General features: G+C 33.0%; 1 long non-coding RNA gene across 2 annotated transcripts; it reads left to right on the forward strand.

Moving 5' to 3' along the window:
• Window positions 1-12,396: 12,396 nt before the first annotated feature.
• Window positions 12,397-15,699, forward strand: LOC110270778 (uncharacterized). 2 transcript variants are annotated; one of them, XR_015881403.1, is made up of 4 exons: window positions 12,397-12,611; window positions 12,684-12,905; window positions 15,316-15,478; window positions 15,571-15,699. It is a non-coding gene; the product is annotated as an uncharacterized LOC110270778 (long non-coding RNA). The 2 variants fall into 2 exon arrangements; XR_002360412.2 differs by having other exon boundaries at window positions 12,397-12,905.
• Window positions 15,700-16,509: the final 810 nt, after the last annotated feature.

Consider the following 16,509-nt stretch of genomic DNA (forward strand, 5'->3'; position numbering starts at 1 on the left):
TACTATTAAAAACTAATATAAAAAATGTAAAAAAACAACAAAAAACATAGTGGGATCCATCTAATTTTCCCTGGTTTTAAAAAATAAAAGAATAATTTTGATAATTAATGTTATTTTAATTATTTTTTATATTTATTGAAGAAAGATTTCCGTCTAATATACATATAAGTACTTACCACATTGCATCCCAAGAATTTTTTTAAAATAAATTAAAAATAATTTTTATTTTTAAAATAAAAAAATTTATTAACTAAAATCTATGATTGTAGAAGGCAGATTGGATGGATCGGGCTCGATATCCAATATGCAACAGATTGCCAGAAGCAGGTCCGATATGGGACAGTTCGTAAGAACATAACCCGATCTAATATCACAATTTATTAAATTTTAAATTTAAATTGATCTAATCATAAAAAAAATATTAAACATTAGTAATGTCAAAATACCTAGTAGTGTAGTGAGATTTTATGTGCGACGCTTCATCAAGATAGTACATGTCTTTTGAACCAACTGCACCAATTGTCGTCTTTTTCTGTCTCTTCGTCAACCGTTTTCAGCCGCTAATGCTACCGCTGCCTTCCTTTTCTCACGGTATTAGTTGAACTGTCGCCACTAACCTTCTTTATCAACGGTTAGATCTTATTGCGAGTATCTAATCCGGTCCAACCCGGATAGGATAAGCTATCCGAGCTGCTGCGAGTAGGGTAGGGTATGGTCTAGATATTTTTGTGGGTATCGGGTAGGATAGGGTACGGGTTTAGAGTGTACCATACTCTATCTTACCCGCATTTCATATATAACACATATTTTTTAAAAATTAGGTATATAGTGAAGGAAATGAGAATTACGTTGAACTTATAACTTTCCTTATGTAATGACTTATAATAAGTGAACAACTACTAAACTAGTTAGTTAATTTAGTAATTTAAAACATTAATTTTTTATTTTTTATGTTATTAATATGTATAAAATTCGAAATGATTGAATTTTATATTTACTTTGAAAAAATTTGATATTTCTGCGGGTAGGATAGAGTAGGGTAGGGTTTAGAATTTTAGGGTGCGGGTAGGGTTAGGGTTGAGAGATTCTCAACTTGCGGGTAGGGTAGGATAGAGTTTTAATAAAATTTTCAACCTGCGGGTAGGGTTAGGGTAGAGTCCAAACCCTACCCATTGCCAGCCCTACATCTGGACACACCTAAATACCATCACGTGTCAGTATGTCCAGTCTTATTTTTAACATATATTTTTAAAATATATTCTTAAAATAAATTTAGATATAGTATATATTATTAATGATTAAAACAAAATATTTTAAATACTTGATATAATTAAAATAAGATATTAAAAATAATTAAAAAAATTTAATTTATATTTTAATATCAATAAAATATCAAATTATCATTATGATTTATCTAAAAGATACTTTATATTTTATATGTATGCGTGTCTCGTGTCATGTAAGATTTTAAAATTCGTGTGTCAACGTGTCTCATATCATATCGTGTCCCGTGTCCGTGTCAGTGATCTCATATCATATCGTGTCCCGTGTCCGTGTCAGTGTCCAAGCATCATAGGTTAGACTTTCTTTTTTCACCGTTCTTTATCGTCCTTTCTAGAGTAATTATAATTATAATTTCCATCCCAGCATACATTATCGCGGTAAAAACTAATGGAAAAGAGAGTAAAAAATGTGAATAAAAAAGTTAAAATTACAATAAATTATTTTATTTGTAAAGTTTATTTAACAAGAATTCATCAATGTCCTATTTTTAAAAAATATATTTATATTAAAAAAATATTTTAATTTAGATTTTAAAATATTATCATTTACCTTATTTATGTTCAATTAAAAAAGTATATCAATATGCTAGTGCTATTATCTACATGCACAAAATTAAACTAATAATAATAAAAGTTGACATATAATAAAGGTAAAAACAAATATTTTATTTTACTAAGATATAAGTTTAGAGTAATTCTCGTGCAGGTTATTAAGTTTCATCCACTATAAATAGAATTTTTATTAAAATAAAATATTTTTTTAGTCTCATTCACTTAATTGCTCTGTGTGCAAGTTTGTGTGCTAACTCAACATTTTTTATTAGTGAATTACGCCAAAAAATGGACAAATGACTATTATGTCTATTAGAAAAAAACGTTGGAAATTGATTTGTGTATTAATTTTTTTGGAAAACTAAAAATCTGCTTTTAAAATTTTTGGGAACTGATTTGGATAATTACTTCGCCAGAAAATAGACCAAAAACTAATTTGTCTGCTAGAAAAAATTTTAGAAATGTTTTTATATATTAATTTTTTTTAGACTAAAATATCTATTTTTAATATTTTGAAGACTAATTTAGATAATTACACTTTTTTTATATTATTCATAAATTGTCTTGTTTGTATGATTTATGTTTTCTAATAAATAGAGTAATATACGCATCATGGTGCGATTCAAAAATAATAATAAATCATAAAACAAGCTTAAATCACATTGGGTAAAGGTGATTTATATTTACTAATGAACTATAATTTAAATGATATAATCTTTTTATACTCACCTAAAACAATGTGAATTCGAATCTCCCTGTCTTTAGTTAAAAAATAAAAAAAAAAGTGATTTACATCTTTATTTTAAATTGCAACACTTCAATGTGATTTACTTGTTATTTTATAAGATTTAAGCCTACATTATGAATAGAGGTTGTAAAACGGACCGGCCCACCCTAGCCTATCCGTTCTGCCTAGATCCGCACTATAAACAGGGCACAGGAACGGACCCAGGTAGTGAAATAGGGGGCATTTGCCCCATTTTTTTTTAAATATATACATATATAATATGTTCTCATTTTAAATTTTAAATGACTCCATTACAAATAAATTTAGTCTAATTATTTAAAGTCTCAAATTCACTTTATCTTTTTATTATTTTGACTATTAGTCAACCTAATTAAATTTAGTCTTCTCTCATTCTCAAATTTTAGTCGTCGTCACTCCTTTATTCTCTTAAATCCTCTTCTTAGTTTCAACCTTCTTTTCCTCTTCCTTTTTTAATGGTCATCTTTTCTTCGTCAAAAGGTAAATTTTAAGTTTTTTATTTTTTAATATAACTCTTTATGACTCTATGTATCTTTCAATTTCATTGTTTCTCTTTTTGATATTTTCAATTACAAATTATAATTCAAGCAATTATAGTTTAGGTATTAATCTAATTTTTTATTCTCTTTATAAATTTATATATTTTATTTTATTCTCAATTTATTGATCCTTATTATTTATTTATTTTTCTTTCGTTCTATTTTATTATATGTAATTATGTTGCATATAAATTTCTAAAGTCAATTGACCAATTTACTAATTTAGAATATATATTTTTTATTTATAGAAATAATAATGAAAAAATATTTTAAAAAATATCTTTCGTTCTATTTTATTATATGTAATTTTTGATTTTTTTATTTGAATAATTAATGTGCACTTTTATTTTTTTGAATTTAGATTAACATATCTTTTGATAGTAATGTATATTATTTTTGTCTCCCTAACATAAATTTTTTGGGTCCGTCACTGACAGGGCGGGTTGGTCCTGCCCCACCAACTAAGGTGGGTTCAAAATGCTAGTTCGTCCTGTTTTATGGCAGGATGGTGGGTTAGCCCGCTTGACTCTTTCTTTTTTTAAAAATAAAATTCATTAAAATTAACTAAAAAATAATAGTTAAAAAATTAAATACAAATAAAAAATGATCAAATTATAATATATTTTTTACTATCTTTTTTTTTAATTTTTACCTTCAATAAAATTGTTCAAAATAATATTTGTCAATAGAACCATCTTTATTTTAAAAAATAAGTCACATAATTTGAATATATATACGAAATTGTAAAATAAAATAAATAAAGTTAATAACTAAAAAAAAGAACAAAAACAAAAAATAAAAAGTGTTTGAAAATTATATAATTATTAATTTTGTAGTAGTAATCACTCTTTTATTTAATAAAAAAAAAATCTTTGTCCCGGCAAGACGGGCCCGTCCCGCCCCGCCAAAACCACAAATTTGACGAATTTTTTTTAATCTGGCGAACTCTAAATCATAACCCGACCCGTATTTTTTTTAGCGGATTCGACAAATCGACTCGACGGATTCGATCCGTTTTGCCACTCCTAATTATGAATTACTTACATTTAAAGTAGAACACATACAAAAACATAATTGAATTGGGGTTTAGAAATAATTAACATTTTTTACCTAATTTTTAGTTAAGCTTGATGAATAGACTGATACCCTATTTTATTTGGAGCATGTTGTGTTAGAGTGTAGGGCTAAAATTCTTACCGTTCTGTATGCACCAATCAAAATCATTAATAATATGAATTAGAATGACTTTTCATGGAATTAGGCCACATTCTATCACTTATCTTTCAATATATAATATCTCTTTTTTTGTCCCCTCATTTGTCGTTTTACTTGTATTAAATAAGATCCTAGCCACAAAACTATATTTGGTTATAATTCATTTTACACAATCAATGATGTTGAAAAATATGAGTGAAATCAAGCAATAATGACTTTTGTTATAGAAGAAAAAACAGGAGACATTAGTTCAAAAAGCAATTTTGAGAACACATAAAACTAACAAAGTTATATGAAGTCTCAACTATTTTTAATGATGTTTATTCTTGCTTTAAAAAAAAAAAAAACTTGACATTACTCATGGAAAATATTAACTTAGACGAATTATATAAACAAACTTTCAGAAATAAATTTTCAAGTGTAACGAAAATGTATCCAAGCAAGATATTATTTTTCCCCGAAATCGGAGCAATAACTTCAATAAAAAATTTTAAATTTTTATTGAGTTTTTGGTTAAAATTATTAAAATATAAAAAATATTATTTTAATTCTCAAAATTTTGTAAAAAATTAAAATTGTTTCTAATGCTTTTTATTTTAAAAAATATTTCTAATATTATAAACTTTTAAAATAGTCATTCCATTAAAAAATATTAATTTAGAGAACTTATCTCTAGTAAAAAATAGTAATTTCATAATTTCATTTTCATTCTTCTTCCTATTCTCTTCCTTCTTTCTTCGTCCTCTTTACTTCCTTCGTTCCTTCCTATCACATCCACCTCTCATTCATTTTTTCCTTCCATCATTGCTGATTTCTATTGTATAGAGTTGTCAATAGAGACAATCCCATAAGATTTGGGCCCTAATTCTACGGATTAGGATAAAAAAAATTCAAAAGAAAAATGACACTTAATTATTCAAAAAGTCCAACCAAACTAAAATTTTACAAGATCTAAAAAATTTTTGGTCAACTCAAATAAATTATTTAAAATTATCCTATTTTATTGCCTTCTATCCTAAATTATTAAGGGTCGACTGAGATCAATTAGGAAGGTTAGCAGTTATCCAAAGCAATGAATAATTGACTGAAGGGTGACTTGAGTCTTCTGGCATAGTAAATCGCAGTTAACCAGTCAATAGATTAAAATTTATTGGTAGTTTAGACTTGATCGACAGATGTTAAAACTAACCGATATTCTCCAATGAATAGCTTGAGTCGTTAAATAATTTGGGAGTCAACCCATAGGTCATTCCTCTAATTTAATGGCTACTATGCGCTAGGACCAATAAGAACTTTTTAGAAGATGGAGCTAGTGAAGACTTAGAGTTTTAAAACGTAGGTTTAGAGCCAGTCTTAGGACCTAAGACCGAATTGACACCTCATCTCCTCATCTTCCCTCGTTTCCTCTTACAACATTTCTCCTCTTCCCTCCCTCTTTTTTCTTGTCACTTTCTTCTTTCAGTCACTACAAGAAATGCACTTAATACTATTTGATTTAGCAACAGATGTTACCAACAAATTTAATGCTGGATTTTTGGATGGTTACGAGTGACATTTCATCTCTGGAATAACTTATCGTCGGATTCAGAATTTCACAACTAAATCCGATGGTAAATAAGGGCACAAAAAAGTAATTTTATTAGTGTTGAATTTTCTATCGAAAATTTTTCTCAGTAACATGAATTAGTGAAACACAATGTTTAGACAATGATTAACATCTTACCATTAGATTTATCTACTGGTAAATCTGGCAGTACAATTTTTCTAAATTTGAATTCAGAAACTCTCTCATCACTTCTGCAACTTCTCCTTCTCTCCTCTCTCTTTCTCTCTCGTCATTTTCTCCCTCTTCTCCCTTTTTCTCGCCGTTTCTACTGCCGACCACTGTTGCTATGCGCAGAGAAATGCCTCATTTCTGTAGCAAACGAGTCCCTTTTTTGCACTGGATAACAATGCTTGCACATAGGAGTGTACTAATGTCATTCAGCTAATGTACGACCACCTATGACCAAGTTACAAGAAGATCCCTACTGAGATCAGAAAGCGATGGTTTCATAAGTGGGCAGTAAAATCTCTATTTATTCAAACCTTAGTTAGTTTCTATATTCTATTTTGTTTATGTATTTAATTTTGATTAACTAATGTTAAATATTTCCTTATGCGAGAGAAATTTATATGGGAGAAGACTCACAATGTCATGATAAAAAAAATTTTTGACCACCGCATGGCTATGCGGCTTCAGCAGATGCTTGAGGACATAAGTGAGAGGCACGACCATCTTTCTTAGTGGTTCTGCCCAGACATTAAGAAGCCCTTCTACTTATATTAGGAGACTGATGAGGGATTCAAGTATAGCCGAGCCACAAACAGGATCAATAGGGTATCGACCTAGTCATCCAAGTATACTGGCGGGTCAGCGACTTTTATGAAAACAAAGACCAGGTTGATATGTAACTTGTTAGTATGTTAAATTTATTTTATCTTTGATTTCTAAATTAATTATCACTTGATTTAACCTATTGTTTTAATAAATGCAATCTAAATCGTTGGATCATGAGGTAACGATGCGGAGATCATCAAGTATACTCACACTTTTGAAAGAGAACAATGAAAGATTTGCCGATCAGCGGTCTGCGGATTATTATGTGAGTAAACATTATAATTTATTTTATAACATATATTCATTTTCAATCAATCATCATCCTAATCAATTTTGCATATAATGCGATACTAGGAATCCTACAAGAAGAACTTGGAGGCCGCGACGACCTAGCAATCTCAGCAAAGTGGAGAGAACGACAACATTTTCTTTGTTTTTATCGTCAATCCTGATGCGGTGTGGTGTGAGACCGCATCCAAGCCATATAAGAATTGTATCTACGGAATGGGGTCATTCTTCACCAGTAATCTCTGTACCTCAAGGGCTTTGTCTACCCCAGCCACCATCCCTACTGATCTCAAGGACGTTGATTTGTAGGAGCAGGTTCACAACCTTAGCCAAGGCCTTTAAGACCAGGGTCAGCAGTTGCATCTGGCTGAGGAGAGGTATAACGATCTCCTCGCATGCATCATAGTAAGGGATGCTCACAATGCAGAGACAGAGTCCCTAAGGCAGAAGCTCAAGCTGGAGCTGGATCAGATTTAGTGGATGCAGTAATAGATGGCAGTGTACTTGATGGAGGAAAAATATCGGTAAAGATTTTCACAATAATATCGTGTTGCAAGTATAGTTATAAACTGACAATTAAACCTCAATCAACGTTTAGATTGTTTGTCACTTAAGCAAACCCAATAAAATTAACCGAAGCATTTAAACCTCGGGTCGTCTCTCAAAGGAATTGCAGGGAAGTGTACTTATTATGGGTTACAGAAAAACATTTTTGGAGTTTTTGAATGTTGACCAAGGAATGTAAATAACATGAAAATAAACTTAACAAACTAAGAAAACTCTTAGCAAGGATTGAGAATTAGAATTCCTATCCTCATTATCATCATCAATTGTGAGGGTAAATGTAAATTGTCTTCACTTAGTTAATCTCTAACCAATGAAAGAAAGTCAAGTGCGTACAATCAACTTGAGTTCACAAGTCCTAGTCAAACCATAGTGAAAGACTAGATTTAGTGAAGTTGAAGCTAATCGGCAATCTTCAATTACCAATCAATAAGAGACTTGACAATTTAAGAGTCTCAAAATCATTAACCCAAACCAACAACACAAAAATCTAATTTAAAATCCACCCAAACATTTTATCAAACACTTGAAAGGCACAAAATAAAAGTATAGAAAAGTAATAAGAAATAGTAAAATCTACAACTAACAAATGCAAGAAAACAATAATACAAATTAAAGAAAGCATTAATAACATGAAAATATGAATTGCATTAATAAAGATAAAGAGTAGTAAGAGTTCACAACATAAAGGCAACACAGTGAAAGAAATCAACAAGAGAAGATAACTAAAGTACTAGAATAATAAAAGGTAGAAAAGAAACTAAATTAAAGCAAAATGAAAATTTGAATTTGAGAAGAAATAAAACTAAAAGAAACCCTAAAACTTAGAGAGAGGAGAGAGCCTCTCTCTCTCTAGAAACCTACATCTAAACCTCAAGTGTGTGAATGAATGAAAAGTGTCCCCGGTCAGCTCCACTCCCTAGCCTCTTGTCTTCAATTTCGAGACTGAAACTGGATCAAAAGCAGCCCAGAAATCACCCCCAGCATTTTCTCATAACTGAGGCACGTGACGCTTGTCACGCTTACGCGTCAGCCACGCGTACGCGTCGCTGAATATTGAACTTGCCATGCGTACGCGTCATCCATGCGTACGCGTCGTTTGTCTGCTGCATCGGTTACGCATACGCATCGTCCATGCGTGCGCGTCGAGGCCAGCTTCTCAAATCTCCAAATTCTTGTGTTCTTTTCACTTTTGCATACTTCCTTTCCATCCTCTAAGCCATTCCTGCCCTATAAAACCTGAAAACACTTAACACACATATCACGGCATCGAATGGTAATAAGAGAAGATTACAAATTAGCAATTTTAAGGTCAAATAAGCATGTTTTCAATTATAGCACAAAATTAGGCAGGAAACTTAAAATCATACAATTTACATGGATAAGTGTGAGAAATAATTGACAAAATCCACTGAATTCAATCCAAAATATACCATAAAATAGTGGTTTATCAATACTATAAGCAGATGTGTGCTGGTGGTAGCGACATTGCTGGAGGGGCTCCTCGTCCTCTGTACAAGAGCCAGGACAGGCACCGACACGACCACTTAGTCTGCCGCCTCAGCAGGACTAGGAGGATGATGATGACGATGACTATCAGGACCCGTAATGATTAAGGTTATGTTTTGATTCATTTGACAGTAGTGGTTTATCTGTTTAACTTTTTTCTATTTACATTTCTTATTTTAGACTATAGTTATATATGTTTGATTAAAAATACTATTAGATTTTTATCAATTGGTATTTAATTATTAATTCTTGATAATATATCAGGTTATAATAGGTATTTTATATAGTCATTTAAAAATTAAAACAAAAATTAAAGTTTAAGTTTATCGTTGAATTTATCATCAGTAGTTATTAATCTAATTATTAATAAATAATATATTATCATCAGATTTATGAGAATAGTAAATGCACGAAAACCTAATTTATAACACCAAAATTACTGTCAAAAAGTTTTTAACGTAACAAATTCTAGAATTTTGCAATTAAACCTTTGCCACCTGAACCTTCTCTGCCTCCCTCTCAGCTTTAGAGAGCTCTCTCCCCTTGGTTTTTGTTCTTTTAAAGAAAAAATTAAATTATTAAGCTAAATTTATTTTATGGTATTATATAATCATTTCAATCTTACTGTTAATATATAAGTAGCTATAGTAGAAGGTAGTCGTTTTAGTTATCAAGAACTGAATCTTATTGTTAATATATATATATAGCAAATGTGTACCTACTGATATAACTCACTCAGTCACAATGATACATTTCATCAATTCATAGAAGGTTTATTTTGTTCAGTATTCTGTTCTAACAAGTGTTATAAATTCAATTCTGTTGTTTTCCTATATGGTAACAAGAGCCATTCAAGATCCATGTCTGATGATTCTACTAACAACAATGATACTGAAGATCACAACTCTCTTGTAATCATACAAGATAACAACATCAACTCTGCTGTAACAAAACCATTCAATACTCCTTTGACAGAGAAGCTTTCTGAAAAGAATTTTCTTACTTGGCGTCATTTAGCAACTCTCTCAATCTGTGGACAAGAACTCCAACATAATTTACAACAAGAAAAGATACCTCACCGTTTTGCAAAGCCTGAAGATGCAACTACTAACAAAGAAACAAAGAATGGAAGATAGAAGACTATAATGTGACTTCTTGGCTGTTTGCTTCGTTGGATGATTCCTTTAAACATTGAATGATTGGATGCCATTATGCTCATGAACTTTGAAGCAGGATCCATACATATTTTGCATCCTAGGCTAAAGCTAGGACATGCCAACTTCAACATCAACTCAAGACAATCAAGAAAACACCATCAACATCAGAGAATTTCTTCGAAATCAAGAAGGTAGCAGATTCTCTTGCAGTTGCAGGTTCTCCCATCACTGATGCTGAATATACAAATGTCATTTTAGATGGCTTGAACAAAGATTACCATCCCTTCATTACCATAGTCACAGCAAAAGATCCACCGTATACTATCCTTGATCTTGAAGCCCTTCTCATGGCACAAGATAATATCATCGAAAGACTCAAGAAACCAGATATGTCCACTGCACAGGTTCAACTATCACAGGCTGCAACTTTCAATACAAAACTGTCTGATTAGAACTCATCTCCTTCAAACTTTGGCCGTGGCAATTTTAGTATGAATAATAGAGGAATTTTTGGTCAAATGGGGAGAGGAGGTCGCTTCATGCGTGGAGGCAGAGGTGCTTGGAACTCTAATAGTTGTTTTCAATGTCAAATTTGCGGCAAACTTGGCCATGAAGCAAGTTACTGCTACCATCGATTTGATCAAACATTTGTACATGATCAGCAAAATGCACCAAACACAACCATGCATAATGCTTTACCCCCACCACCTTCCTTCCAGAATCCAAGGGCATTAATTGCTGCACTAAACTTGTTTCAGACTCAGGTGCGACTCATCATTGTACACCCGATTCTTCTAATCTTTTCTACTATTGTATTTTTTATTAACAGAATACCTTCTAGTGTAACAGCTAATAAGTCACAATTTGATATTCTATACCACCAAGTTCCAGATTACAATATGCTTAGAGTGTTTGGATGCTTATGCTTTCCACACTTAAGAGCATATAATCAACATAAATTGGAAATGAGGTCACAACCTTGTGTATTTTTGGGAGATTCTTCAACTCAGAAAGGTTATAAGTGTCTTGATAGGAATGAAAAAAATTATTATCTCAAGGGATGTCATCTTCGATGAAAATCAATTTCCATATCAAGCTATGTTTCTTACTTCTTCTATTAATACTAACTCTAACACTATTGAGCATGTTACAGAATTTCTACCATCTATTTCAGTATTACCACCATCTGCGGTGTCTCTTACAAATCATATCTCTTCATCAGCATCTACTTCTATGCCTCATATAACTAGGGATTTGTCAATATCTCCAAATAGTACTTCTGTATCTTCTCCTAGAACTCATCTAGATAAAACTCTTTCCTTGGCACCAAGCTCTATGCAACCTACTTCATTGATTTCTACCACTGATTTAGAAGTCATCCTATCTTCTACAAAATTCAATCCCCTGATCTATCTATCACTAACAAGCATCCAATGCAAACAAGATCTAAGACAGGACACTTAAAGTCCATTACTCTGCAGACTCAAGTCTCACATACTTCCAAGCTCGAAACTAATATTCTACCTAAACATTAGTAAAAGCAGCATTACAAATCTCTCACTGGAAAGAAGAAATGATCACAGAATACAAAGCATTGGTGTTTCACAAGACATGGGAGTTAGTTGAATTACCACCAAATGATCACAGAATAAGTGGGTTTATGCTTTGAAGAAGAACTCCAAAGGTGAGATAGTTAGATATAAAACCAGATTAGTGGCTAGAGGCTTTGTGCAATCAGCTGGGGTTTACTTTAATCAAGTCTTTTTCCCAGTGATAAGCCAGTAATAATAAGATTGGTATTATCTCTTGCATTGTCAAAAGGTTGGAGAATCAAGCAATACGATTTTCATAATGCATTTCTCAATGATACCTTACATGAAACAATCTATATGTCTCAACCACCTGGCTTCATCGATGAAAATCCTCACCATGTTTGCAAACTAAAGAAGGCAATCTATGGTCTTCGACAAGCTCCACGTGCATGGTATTTGACAATCACAACTACTTTAAAAGGTCTTGGTTTTAATTGTACTAAGTCTAATTCATCTTTCTTTACTCGCTTTACTCATAATTTTGTTACTTTTATTTTAATTTATGTAGATGATATTCTTGTGACAAGGAGCAATGAAGTTGAAATCTCTAATGTTCTTAAACAACTGCATTCAACTTTTTTATTAAAGGACCTTGGTGATTTGAATTTTTTTTTTCCTTGGCATTGAATCTGTTAAACACTCAGACACATTGATATCTCTTAATCAATCTAAATATATTCATGAGTTGTTAGTTAAGGCAGGTATGCATATCAGCTCCTAAACAAGAACATTGAGTAGCAGTAAAAAGGGTGCTCAGATATAGCAGGTACGGACCGTACGGTTGAATTCTCTTTGCAATTCTTTCAATCTAATGATCTTCGTTTGACTGCATTTTCAGACTACTATTGGGCTGTGGACCTAAATGATCGTAGGTCTGTTTTAGGATATTATGTCTACTATGGTTCCGACTTAGTGTCCTGGAAATTCAGTAAACAAACAACTGTGAATAGAAGTTCAACCGAAGCAAAATTCAGAGCTATGGCTGTTGTCTTCTCAGAACTCATTTGGATTCAAACACTGTTGGAAGAATTGAAACAACCTTGCCCTTCATCCTCAACAGGTTTTGTGATAATATGTCAGTAGTATTGCTAGCATATAATCCTATTCTACATAACTGCACAAAACACTTTGAGCTTGATCTTTACTTTGTTTGGGATCAAGTAATTAAGGGCCTCGTTGGTGTAACTCATATTCCAGCACATGAACAACTAGTACATGTGCTCACAAAACCACTAACCTCCCCTCTGTTTGATAAGTTTCATACCAAACTTAGGTTGGCATCCAAGCCCATGAGTTTGAGGGGGGATGTTAATATATAAGTAGCTATAGTTAGGGGTGGCAAACGGGCCTAAACCCGCCGGGCCGCCCCGCGTAACCCGCCAAAAAAGGCGGGCTGGGCTGAAAAATTGGGACCGCCAAATAGCAAAAATCCGCCTAACCCGCACCGCTTAAACCGCGGGTTTTGGCGGGCTTTAGCGGGGCGGGGCGGGCTTCCCCGCCGGGCTTGGTATTTTTTTAGTGAGGGGGGTATTTTTACAATTTTTTGGCCAAAACCTAACTTCCCCCAACCTAACTTACAAGAGTATGAAGATAAAAATTGAGTGGTTTGGATTATGTTTATGTTACTTTGGAGACAATATTTATAATTATGTTTTAAATTATGTTTATTTTGCTTTGAAGAGAATATTTATACTTATGTTTTGGATGAAAACTTGGTTTATAATTATGTTTATTAGATATTTATAATTACAAAGATTTTATTGTTTATACATATAAAAAATAAAATTTTTTATGCCTTTAGAAATTATAATAGTTAAAAGTAAAAAATAGAAGAGATTTTTTTATATTTTTATATATATTATTTAATAGTTAAAAGTAAAAAAAAAAAAGAGGATATTTGGCGGGCTTAGCCCGCCGGCCCGCCAGCCCGCCGTTAGGCGGGGCGGGCTGGGATTTTGGGACCGCCTCACTAGGCGGGGCGGGGCGGGGCGAGCTTCCCTGCTTGCCACCCCTAGCTATAGTAGAAGGTAGTCATTTCAGTTATCAGGAACTGAATCAAGAACCATTAGTTAGTGCTACAAGAAATATGCTGAGTACCGTCAGATTTAACGAGTTATCATTGACTTTACCGATGGATTTATGGAGGATTTTGTGATAGAATTCGTTACGTCAAATAGTTACCGGCGGATTAAGTTTTTTGATGGTAAATTCATGGATAATACTTGGCGGGAAATGGGAAGAAATAGATGCGAACTTTAGCGTCGAATTTACCATTGGTAAAATTCGACGGTAATCTATTTTAGTTAAACATTGTATTTTGGTGACACGCAAGGAGTTACAGTCAGATTTATCTGACGGTGAATTCGACAGTAATCAACCCTAAAATTGATAGTGCGAATGCTCTCTCCTTTCATATCGAAAAGCCTCTCTCTTTAAACCCCTTTTCTTCGTTTCTCTCTCTACCCGTTTCCACCACTGGCGCTCCAACCCCGCTCTCTCACCGCCGTCTCTCCCTCTCATGGAAACCAACTAGTTTCCCCTCACTGCATTATCATTGCCATCCAGCAACGCACCGCTGCTGTCGCCGTCCAGCACCACCGCCACTACATCTCCCTTCGTCACCGTCAAGTTCGATGCATCTCCCTCTTATATAAATTATAATTTAAAATTTATTTACATGTTAATTTAAAAATTAGTTATATGTTAATTTACTGATTTAGGGTTTTATTATTATATGCTAAGTTAGGATTTAGGGTTAACTTAATATAGGATTTGCGTTTTGGTTATCATATGGTAATTTAGGTTTTATTCGTATTTGTTATTATAAAATAGGATTTGTGTTGATTATGTTAGATTTGTGTTGATTATTATGGTTATTGAATTAGTTTGATGATGAAGAAATTAAAATAAATTATATGATTTAGTGTCTATTTCACAAAGTTAGATTACTTTTCATATCTATTAAATGTACTGTGCATTTGAGTTGATTAGTAAAAATGATTGAAGCTTCTTGGTGGGTGGATTAGGATTTCAACCCTTGTATGTTAGTTTGGATGGATATTTGGTTTGGATGGAACCCTTGAGGGGTAGAGAAATCTGAATTTTAGGGGAGATTCTGTCGAAATTTTTATAAGATTTTGAGTAAAATTGAAAAATTAAAATTATGTTTTCAAAAGTCTTAGAATTATATTTAGGGTTGATAGATATTTTTGTTAATTGTGACATGAATTGATTCCTCCTTAAAATTCTTATTTTAAGTGTTTTGGGTTATTTGTTATTCATACATTTTCTCATATTTGTTATAATTATTTGTTATTTCTTGAGTTTCTTCTTATGTTATTATTTATTGGTGTTTGTTATGTTATTAATATGTTTACTGTATTGAGTGTATTAATATGTTTAGAGTTGGTGAATTTAATTGTATTATGATTAGTGTTAGTAATATATTCACTGTGTAGACATGGCGACAGGTAGCAGAGGTAGGTCGAGTGGGTCACGTGGTCATGGTAGAGGGCGGGCTTCCACCAAATTTCTAAGGACTGCGCAGTCATCACCCTCTCCAGCGCCCCCAGCAGGATGCCCTTCACCACCGCTCGTCATCCGACTGAGGATTTGGTCTGATGGCATGCATGTGTGAGTACATACAATTTTTTAATCTTACGTTTGTTATTCTTAAGTTTATGCGTTTCTATGTATTTGTTAATATTAGGTTTTTTCTCTGCCAGATTTGCACCAAACCTCAATGCTTGCACATAGGAGATCTCTGACGTCATTAAGTCCATGTACGACCACCCGTAGCCGACCTACACACAGATCCTGGCTGAGGCCAGAGATCGATGGTTTCAGAAGTAGTGGGCGGTAAGAACCCAATAATGTTGAATTATTTAACTGTATTTGAAATGTATTTTATTCCGACTAACTAATGTTGGTGAATCACTTTGTGCAGTTAAAATTCATATGAGATGCGGAGCATAATCTCATGATTAGGAAGATCTACGATCACCGGATAGCTAAACATTTTCAGCAAATCACGAGCGACGTTCGTAAGGGGCACGATCACCTAACGTCGTAGATTCGTCCAACCATCAAGAAGGAACTCAGGTATATTTTACTCATAATGAGGGGTTCAAGCGTCGCCATCCAACGAATGTCACTAACAGGGCTTCGCCCAAGTCGTCAAAGTATATGAGTGGGTCGGCGACCTTCATGAAGACGAAGAGCAGATTGGTAATGATTTTGTCATTGTTGAATATTTTAGTAGTTACTTAAATTAGTTGTTTAATGTGTTCATTTCTTTTATTGGTTGATATATTAATTTATGGTCTAAGTTATTGCACCATGAGATGATACTGGTGGAGACCTTCGAGTATACCCATACTTTGAAGGTCAACAAGGAGAGATTTGCTAACAAGCGGTCAACGGCCCATTATGTGAATTTAAATTAATCCTTACTTTCAAATCTATTTGGTTTAAAGGTAATTAATTAATTGTTATCCTAATCACGACGTGCGTGACACGGGAGGATTACACGCAAAGGTTGGAGGTCGCGACCCAACAATCTCAACTGTGTAGTAGGAACGACGAAGCCGGCTCCGAGACCTCAGTGGTAGATTTTGATAGAATTTGGCGCAAGACCACCTTTGAGCCTCATAAGAATCGCCGTT

The sequence above is a fragment of the Arachis ipaensis genome, chromosome B4 (assembly GCF_059453495.1).
Source record: "Arachis ipaensis isolate K30076 ecotype BB chromosome B4, ASM5945349v1, whole genome shotgun sequence".
Lineage (NCBI taxonomy): Eukaryota > Viridiplantae > Streptophyta > Magnoliopsida > Fabales > Fabaceae > Arachis > Arachis ipaensis.